The following is a 10094-nucleotide window of genomic DNA, read 5'->3' on the forward strand; positions in this document are numbered from 1 at the left end:
TTTGGATTTTTTGGTCAATTGATTAATTAAATATTTTTAATTAAGATAGAGGGATTTAATGGCATAAAAATAAATTAAATAATTAAATAATTAATTAATTAATAAATGATGATGTCATCAGGAATTTTTTAGAAAATAAAAATACTTTATTTTCTAAAGGTTTTTAGGTGTCTACAGTTGTTACTAATATTCTAGGAGTTTTCTACATTTCTCTAGATTCATCATGCTAATTCCCAAAGGTTTTTACATATGTATTTTCTAACTGCCTTATATCATTATATCCATATTGTGCTATGCTCTTCCATGCTTTGGGTGTTGCAATTTATTATTTCTTCACTTCCTATTGTCCATCATATTTAGAGTCAAATTTGGCAGGTTAGATGGGTCCTTATAGTCTTCATTATTCTTCTCCCATCTTTGAAATTTAACACCCTTCATATTATCATTAGCATTATCTTTTTAGAATCCCATATATTCACTGAAGGCTGATGCAATATACTAATTTTGGCAACCACATCATTATGAACACATTCCATGTGTTAATTTATGCGGAAATAATAATAGAAGATAATAATAAAAATTGGGCATAATTTTAGTGTGCTAAAAGTACCTCATTTCTAAATCTAGAACATATGAAATATGACATATACTTTAGTGATATATGAAAAGTTTTGTAAAAAGAAAATTCAAGTCCACACATGACTAACCTTTATTGAAGTTGTAGATACCCAGTTGATGAGAAACTAGTGAGTTTATGAGTGATTTTTGCCTAAGACAATAATTACTTGTATCTTAAATTGTCAAAATTTGGTGTATTTTCTAATATTTTTAGCAATTTCTTTTTTCCTTTTTACTTGTAATATTTATTTTACTTAGTAACTTTAATTATAGTTTTTAATAATTATAATATGATTTATAGTTATTTTTAAAAATTTCATTATAAATTTAATATTCAAATTTATAATAATTTTTATGTAATGGTATTGAGTTTACTTTTTATTCAATTATTAATACTTCAAGTAAACTATTATTAATAATTTTTTAGGAGATTATTTATAAGATAGATGAAGTTTCTAGATTTGATTGTATTTATTGTTTTTTCATCAAATCTAGAAAGTGCATCCATCTAAATAACCTTTTTAGTCCCTATTATTATATTTTTTTGGTCACCTATTTAAATATGTCATCATAAAATTGTCATTCATTAAATAATCTTCATTATAATTTTGCAGTGAATCTTTCTTTATATGGTAAAAAACAAGTGAGTTCATGAGTGATTTTTTCCTAAGATAATAATTACATGGATCTTAAATTGTCAAAATTTGATGTATTTTCTAATGCTTTTAGCAATTACTTTTTCTTTTTTACTTGTAAAACTTATTTTACTTAAAAACTTTGATTATAGTTTTTTATAATTATAATATGATTTATACTTATTTTAAAAATATATATAGAATTACTATTAAATTTTATAATAAATTTAAGGTGATAGTATTTTAAATTTTTTTTAAAATAAAATGGACGGAGTCATTATATATATTATTAAAATAAAAACAGGTTCAAGGGTTCATTCGGGAAAGAACATGAAAGAAAATCCAAAATTGTCACCCAATACAAAAATGCCAGGAGATTCCATACAAAATGTCAACCATACAAAATGTCAAGAAGGTCTTAGTCTCGAAAACTACACAGCAATGTTTTAAAATCTCCACACCAGATTAGATCGTTCTCAAAAAATTGCATATGGCACTTTAGTCAAACTCATCATAAGACCTCAAACTCCTGAATCATTCAGCCAGCCAAAAACCCATATTAGTCACCTCACCATTTTAAACATTTTCTTCACCTTTCCAACAACTCTTCGATTTTCCAATGCCTACACTTTCCTCTCTGCCCAGATTACGTGTTCCAAGGGTATGAACCAGCTGTTTCAGCATCACTAAAGGAGGAATATGCCGCTCAAAATTAAGTTCTCCTTTATTAGAGAGAATACATTTGCTACTCCATTCAGGTCTTTTAGCCAGGAACGAAATCTCTTCACATTCCTCCAGTCCTGTAATGGTACAGTTTACCAATTACATGTAAAGCAGTTACAAAGCCTATGAATCCGAGGCTCATCACTAATACCACGGTAGGTGTGATTTTTAGTCCTGGGGCATCATCCGTATAAAACCTCAGCATATTGCTGCCACTACTGTTTCCAGCTCCAACACCAGTCGTTCTCCTCCTCCGCATCCCAGCAGCTGCAGCACTGCCTCTAGGAGGATTATCCCAACCTCTTGACACCATTTTGAAGGTTGTGGTAATGGTGGTCTAGGTGGTGGTGGTGGAGGATGTGCATGCAATCCTATATGCATGGGAGGACCCTGTAGTTGCTGTGCTTGTTGCAGCTGTTGTATATTTGGGGGTTGCTGCGGTAAAGTTGAGGACTTTTGTAGCTGAGGAATCATTTGATGCTGCTGTTGCCGTTATGTTGAAATATGTTGCATTTGCTGACTTGATGTAGCAATTGATGGATGTGGAGCAAAAGGAGGATGAGGCCCTCCTGGTTGCACTCCTTGAGGTGCTGAACCCAGCACCATCTGTTGTGGTGGTTCAGTCTGAGGAGTCATATCAAGGGTTGGAAGCATGAAAGGCATTGCAGCACCAACACCTAACACGCATGGCCTCCCCTGCTGCAAATGGTCCTGGAATAGTTGGACCTTCTGTCTGAAATGAATATTGAATTATTAATATTTCAAGAAAAATATTATTTATATTTTTCTAGAAAATTAGTTATAAGATGGATGAAGTTTCTAGATTTGATTGTGTTTATTATTTTCTTCATCAAATTTAGAAAGTACATCCACCTAAATAACCTTTGTAATATCTATTAGTATTTTTTTAAGTCACCTTATTTAAATATGTCATCATAAGATTGTCATAAGATTGTCATATGTTAAGTAGTCTTCTTTATTATTTTGTAGTGAATTTTTCTTTATATGGTAAGTGTTTGGTTTGCAAATTATCCAATTTATGGGTAACATTTAGTAGGTTTTTAATTTAATTTTTTAATAAAGATAATTCTTTGTTAAAAATAGAGGGAAACCTTTTTAGATATAAAATAAAATGTCAACACATATAGTGATCATAAACTCAGCCAAATATGTGAGTGAAAAGGAAAATCACATATAATTAGATAATTAAATAAATTTATAATTACACCTGATTTATGTGGAAAATCTTTTTGAAAATAGACACTAACAAAATAAAACATCACGTATCTATTAATATAAAAAAATGAAAAACAATATTTTACATGATTATTTCCCCAATGAAACATATACAAGCTCACAACTTCTCATCTCACACTTCTTATTTATAATGTCCAGCAACAACACTTTAATTTAAAGATTAAAATACCTATCAATACTATTCAAAAACAACCTTACAATTCTACATCTTATTAGGATATTATTATATTGATAGTTACCATTGATTTATATGTTATTGAAAAATATGGTGTTCAATCAGGATGCTGATGATGTAGTCACTATTCCATACTCTAAAACTAACAATGTGTTCGCATTCTCCAACCCCAACACATCACCACAAAGATCAACTATCTCTACACTAGTTTGATCTCTCATCTTTGTCAAAGATAGTATGGAAGACCTTATGGTTGAAATTTTAGAATGTAAAAAAAATTATTGAGAAACTAAAGGATTGTGAAAACTTTGAACACGTGGAAGAACATGAGCTACTACTATTCCATGATGCAAAGGTCAAATGCCAACTAATGACCACAATAATGAATGCATTTTTTTATAATAAAAAATAGGTCTACTATGCAAAGCTCTATGGAGTAGATGAGGCAAGGTATTTAAAATGGACATTTCTTATTTTCTTGGATGAAGTATGGAAGCCATAATCACTACACACCTATTTCTCCAAGTGTTAACTCTACTATGCTATGAATATGTATATAGTTTATGTTCTAAGTTTTATAGACATCATGTTGTTCACATGATCTTATACAGATATTCCCATTTGTGTTGTGATATTATCTTTAATAAATATAAAATGGTTGTTACAAAAAACCATTCCTTTGTTTACTCCCTATAAAATTGTCACACATACTCTTAACTACATCTTGATGATGATTTTCTCTTTTGTTGGAATTTTCTTATAGGTTATTATTATTATTTATTTACTATGTATCTTTTTCCTCAATTTTTGATGGGAATATATTCATTACAATTTTTAGTAGTCATGTTCTTAAAATTTATTTTACATTATACAACTCTTTATCCAAATCTCCATTAACAAATCTTTTAAAAATATTGAAAATATTCATTACGCACAAGTATTACACACTCTGAGATGTATTTATGTTACAAGTATAACTCATTTATAATAAATATAAACTACATGAACTATAAATACAATACTATTACTTATGTGAAATATTGTTAGATTACAAATAAGAATCCATAATCAGATGTAGGCTTACTAAAGAATTTATTAGCAATGTTCAATTGTTGGCTTGGAGTTGGATTTAATTTGTTGATAATGCAATGTGTTCCTAGTGCTATCTTCCCTAAACTATAGGCCATGACTATAGATTTAGTAGATATACCAAACTATCCTTAATAATTGGACCATTAACATTAAATTATTTAAAACTATTATACAATGGTAACATAGCTCTGGCACCAATAGTATAAGTACTCTAAACAGAAAAAAATGGAGACGAGGCTGAAGACACCTTGAAGTATAGGTTGTACATACCCAACAACATTCACAAACATTATGGACCATTGCTGAAGAAATATAACAAATATGTATCATCTGAAGACATCAAAATTATAACAATTTTCTTCTTAGCATGATATAGCTACTCCAAATCAAGATAAATATGTTAAATGCATAATTGTAACCTATTTTCAGCAAATTATTTCTCTTGTGTTTAAACGTTTCTCACATACAAAAACTTATATTAAAATGTGTAGGTGGATTATAATAATGGATCTTGAGATTGTTCGCAAAGAACATGTCATTATTGGAAGGCCAGTTTCTTTGGTGTGGAATGTGATGATAAGAAAGATACAAATATACTAGATGATTCATCCTCAAAATAAAAGATAGGAATCCCTCCTACAACTAAAATTATACCCAAGCAAAGAATATTGTATGGTGTAGAGTGACCTCAAGTAGACAAAGAAATCCCCACCATATTGATGACTATCAATAATTTAAATTCATATCAAACAAGGTTGCATGTAAAGGCTCACATAACTATAAAGAAAGATATGCACCAATATATGTCAAAGATAATAATCTCATGTAGGTGTTCAATCTTGACATTGTAGATGTTGAAGGAACTGAAACCCAAATCACTTGCTTCAATGACATAGCAAGCATCCATTATCATAATATAAAAGTTGGAGCTTTCTACATAATAGATCATGACATCATGAAAAGTGATAATAAATTTTACAATAATCTCAATACTAGGATAGAGATAACCTTGACAAAAAATTCAAAGGTTTTCTTATGTGAAGATGATCCATCTGTCCCTAGTAACCAATTCACTTTTACACCAATCAATGAAAATTATCGGGATGCCAATCAATATAAATGTCAATCTTGTTATAATTGTTTGTCATGTACAAGAAACTTTGACAATTAAAAGAAATGATGGCATCGAGGTTCCTATATGTACCATCACTATGTTAGACCAGTCTCATGATACAATAGATGTCACATTATGAGGTGCAGCTACCAAGCAAGAGGGTGTAGATCTTCAACAAAAGTATTACCTCCAAGAAATTGTAGTTCTTTCTATCAAGATAGAATGGAAGGACACTTGAAGTTAATGGAAGGAGCATAACTACCTGAAGTAAGACATTTTTTTGATAATCCCTACAATACAAGAAAATGAACAAATAAAGAATTTGTATGAGAAAGATGTTACCAACCTTCACACACCCTTAGGATAACTTATTCTCACATCTTCTCAAACCACAAAAATGACAATTAGTGATATAAAAAAATGTGGTTTGGTATCTTCACAACAATTACAATGCATGTTTTTAAAGGCCACATTAATATTCTTCAATAAAGAGAAATTTTGTTATCCAGATTATCTAGAATAGTTAACAATAACCAATGCAAGAATGGATTGTAAAAACACAATGATGGGATTTGCTTTTTCCAAAAATGTGACCATGCTATCACTAAATTTAATTATAGGTGCATAGCTTAGCTGAAGTTACAGACCACAAAGGTGAAATAAGGCCTACAACATTTGAAAAGGTTGCAATACAATTGATGGGCATGTCAATAGAGCTACTATATAACCTTCAAGTTGATGATAACAATGATAAGAGTACTGAACAATCCATAAGAGATGTTCAACATAAAAAAATATGCACACGTAAAATATATAATTATGAAGAGCACATGAAGGCAACGTAACTATTACAAAGGCCTCTCCAATAGATTTTACATTAGAGAGAAATGCATTAATTGAAAGGATTAAGGATATATGCATCGCTCAATCACCCAATCAAGAAAGCAAATAGATCAAATTAAACAAAAAAAAACAAAAGAGGGAGAATACAAGAGTGTATTCAATATTTTCATATATGTATTAATCATATGCCACCTAACATAAATGAGAACTATACATGGTGTTGGTTTGAGGTTAATATAAACATAATATTTTTTGCAGATACGTATGACGTATTGTACAGATAAATGGGAAACATACATAGTGATAGTTTAAAATTAATATAAGCATAGTGCTCTTGGAAATCATTAAAACTCAAAGACATTGGATGTACCAATATAGATGCACATGACATATTATATGATTGTAAATAAAATATTATTATCTCATTTTTTTGAAATGGGCTCAGATAAAATGGGTTGAATAGACATTGTTATGCTCGTAATATTGTGTACAATGTATATATTTGGGTTTATGCATTGTTATTTTGGCCATTGTGAATCAATAAACATTCAAAACGTCACAGTATGTATTATTACATATTAACTAACAAAAGAAAAGGCTTCTACAAATGGAAGACACCAATATTGAAGGGAATGAAGCAACATGAAATCAACCACCACCTAGTGTACAGAAAGCCCATGGAAGGAATCGAGCTTATTATGCTCGACACAAAGAAGAGATAGCATGTAGAAAGGAAAAAAATGAAACAAAAATAAATTAATCTAGCACATGGGGATAAGTTTCTTCCTTCAACATTTTGAACGTAATCATAACTATTACATTCATCATAGAGAAGAAATGGCTACAAAAAAATGCACAAGGTACCAGGAGAGCCAACCAACAAAAGCTAAACATAAAACAATAGATTTTGTATATCCAAATTTACCATTTAATAGTAACACTAAATTTATATTAGCAATGAATTATTTTTTTATGTCTATTAGATACACTTTCTCAAAAACAAGCAGGTATCATACGTAAGGAATGATATGCAAGAATGTATGTACAACTATCACATATTAATGTTACATGTAAAAGGTGTTCTAATGAGAAGGGTATCCATAGGCTTTTAGCACTCAATAACATTGCTCCAAGTGAGCAACCCACTATACTTAAAAGGCTAAACCAAGAAGAAGAAATGTTTATTGCAAGGATGGCTCCAATATTGCAGGTTAAACATGCTATTGGTGACCAATGTAAATATAGTGGACATACAATAAGCTTCCCAAAAGGTATACAAACTATTACAAAGATATTACTATTACTTATTTTTACTACACTATGAAAATTAGTAGAACTGTTATTAACTCTAAGTATTCTTGGTAAAAGGGCACATGTGGTGAGTTTTGTTTCAATTTGAGGTTGTTGTTTCAATTTGAGCTTCAAATAAAAATTTCATGTTGTTGTTCTAAGGAAAGAGTTTCATTTATTGAGCATTAACAAATAGGAAAAGCAATTGGAAGAAACAATTGCACAAGTTAGGTGTCATGATTAACAAAGAAATAGCATAAGCATGTGTTTCATTTCTAAAATGTTAATGATAGATGAAATTACAAATAGAATTTCCACACAAGCCATGGAGATAACCCTCATGAAGTATAAAGTATATATGAAAAGTAAATGCATATATAGAGTTACATGTATATAAGATAAAGAGGAGAAGAAGGGACCTAGCATTGTCTATTTGAATTATAAATCCCCATGCAAGCTCAACTAGTTTTCTTTTGTGTCATCTCCTTGTGTTCTACCTATAGATATTTCCTACAAAAAATGAAGTAAAAATGGTGTCACCTCTCACTGAGCTCAAGGTCAAATCAACTTATTAGAACCTAATATACATGGCTACTCTATATATGCATTAGAACAACACAAAGAAAAATTAGATCAAGAAATATCAAAGAATGATCTATGTGTTAGTTTATTTCTAACATGTTTGTTTCATGTGCAGGATCCTATCTCTTGCAGGCTTGTGGAATTAATTGAGGCTCCGACAAGGGTTTGAGCCCAATGTAACCTTGAGAGATAGGACTAGTATGAAAAAATACAAAATAAAAATAAAAATGATCAAGCAATATCTATCAGCAAGAAGGCCTTATTTTGAAGCGAGAACAATAATCAAGAATGGAAACAGGAAATGAAAGCCATCTTTTATATAAAAAGAAATGCAACGAGAAATTTTGAAAAACAAGTATGCTAGGAGAAAAATGATAGGTATAGTAGAACATATATAGACATATCAACATCAACAATATGTTTCCAATGGTCATGTTCATGTTTTTAAGTGTCAAAGCTAGATTGAAAGAACACCAAAATCGACAGTAATCTTTTAACAAAGGCATTGAAATCTAATATATAGTTGATGTATGGAGAAAAAGAAACAACAAAATCCATGAAGAAATTTTGGGGATAGCATTTGATGCATTCATCAATGTTGTTGATCATTGAAGCTACATGGCAACAAAGGCAATGTCAAAGATACAATTTGCACAACAAGAGACATTTTGAGACTCACAATCAAGAAAAGAGTCATATGGAGATTCTAAACATGAGAAGAATGTAGGTAACTAGATCTTAACCAGTAAGGTAAAGCTATAAGTCTTCTACAGTTGTTAAGGGAAGAGAATATTGGTGATATTATTAGCTTCTTGTATGTAGTCTTATTACACAAGTGATAGTTTCCCATAAAGAAAATTAGAGTTTTGTCAGAGTGACAAGATTACAGCTGAATGCATCAAGTAATATGTTAGAAATAAGGAAAATGAAAGATGATCTATCTTCTTGGGAAGCATGATAAATAGAAATGAGGATGAGAAAATAAAAACTTTAAGTTCATTTATTGGTTAAAGACTAGCAAGCATGAAATGTATGCATAAGATTTCAAATGAAAGAGATCTAGGTAAGAATGAAAGCATAAAATATTCAAGGAATTCTTTACATCTAAAAGACTTTAAAGGAAATCAAAGTCCAAGAACAAATCCATTTTTAACTTATAAGGGAGAGAAGCCATGTTTATTTCTCAAGGAAAAACTCTCTAAAAATATAAGAATCTCTAACAAATGAACAAACAAAGATTTTTTCCCTTTCTTTTTCTATATAAAATCTAAGATTTTGTGAAAAAGATCAAGTAAGACATGCCTTTATTTTGTGCTACAAAATAATGTAAATTTCAGCCATAAATAGCGGAAAATGACTTGTGAGTTTAGGCAAAAAGTGCCTAGAAAGTGCCAAGTTTGGGCTCCATGAGCTTCATTCTTCCTTCCAAATAGCAGCCAGTATACATAAAAGTTTTAGCGAATGAAATCAAAAAGAAAAATGCATAAAGTGGCTTCAAAAAAGCCTTAGCAACCCTCATTTTTTCCTAGTCATGATGGCCCAGCAAGCAAAATAGCATAAATAAATGATAATTAATCCCAATAGTAGTAAGAAATCATAGAAAAGTGCCTAGAAACTCCACAATTCTAAGCCTACAAATTGCCCAAAAAAGCTCTCCATTTTCCTTCCAAAATGGTGGACAGCATGAGAGAAATGAGAAATCTTCCATGGATCCCAAAAATGGCCAGAAAGGAGCAGAAAACGCAAAGAACTACAACAAAAGACT

At 30.4% G+C, this 10094-nt stretch overlaps 1 pseudogene; it reads right to left on the reverse strand.

Moving 5' to 3' along the window:
* Positions 1-2037: 2037 nt before the first annotated feature.
* LOC149565658 (uncharacterized) lies at positions 2038-2289 on the reverse strand (annotated as a pseudogene).
* Between the last annotated feature and the right edge of the window lie 7805 nt (positions 2290-10094).

Source organism: Cupressus sempervirens, chromosome 3 (genome assembly GCF_028749045.1).
Source record: "Cupressus sempervirens isolate cs-2001-9-10 chromosome 3, ASM2874904v1, whole genome shotgun sequence".
Classification (NCBI taxonomy): Eukaryota; Viridiplantae; Streptophyta; class Pinopsida; order Cupressales; family Cupressaceae; genus Cupressus; species Cupressus sempervirens.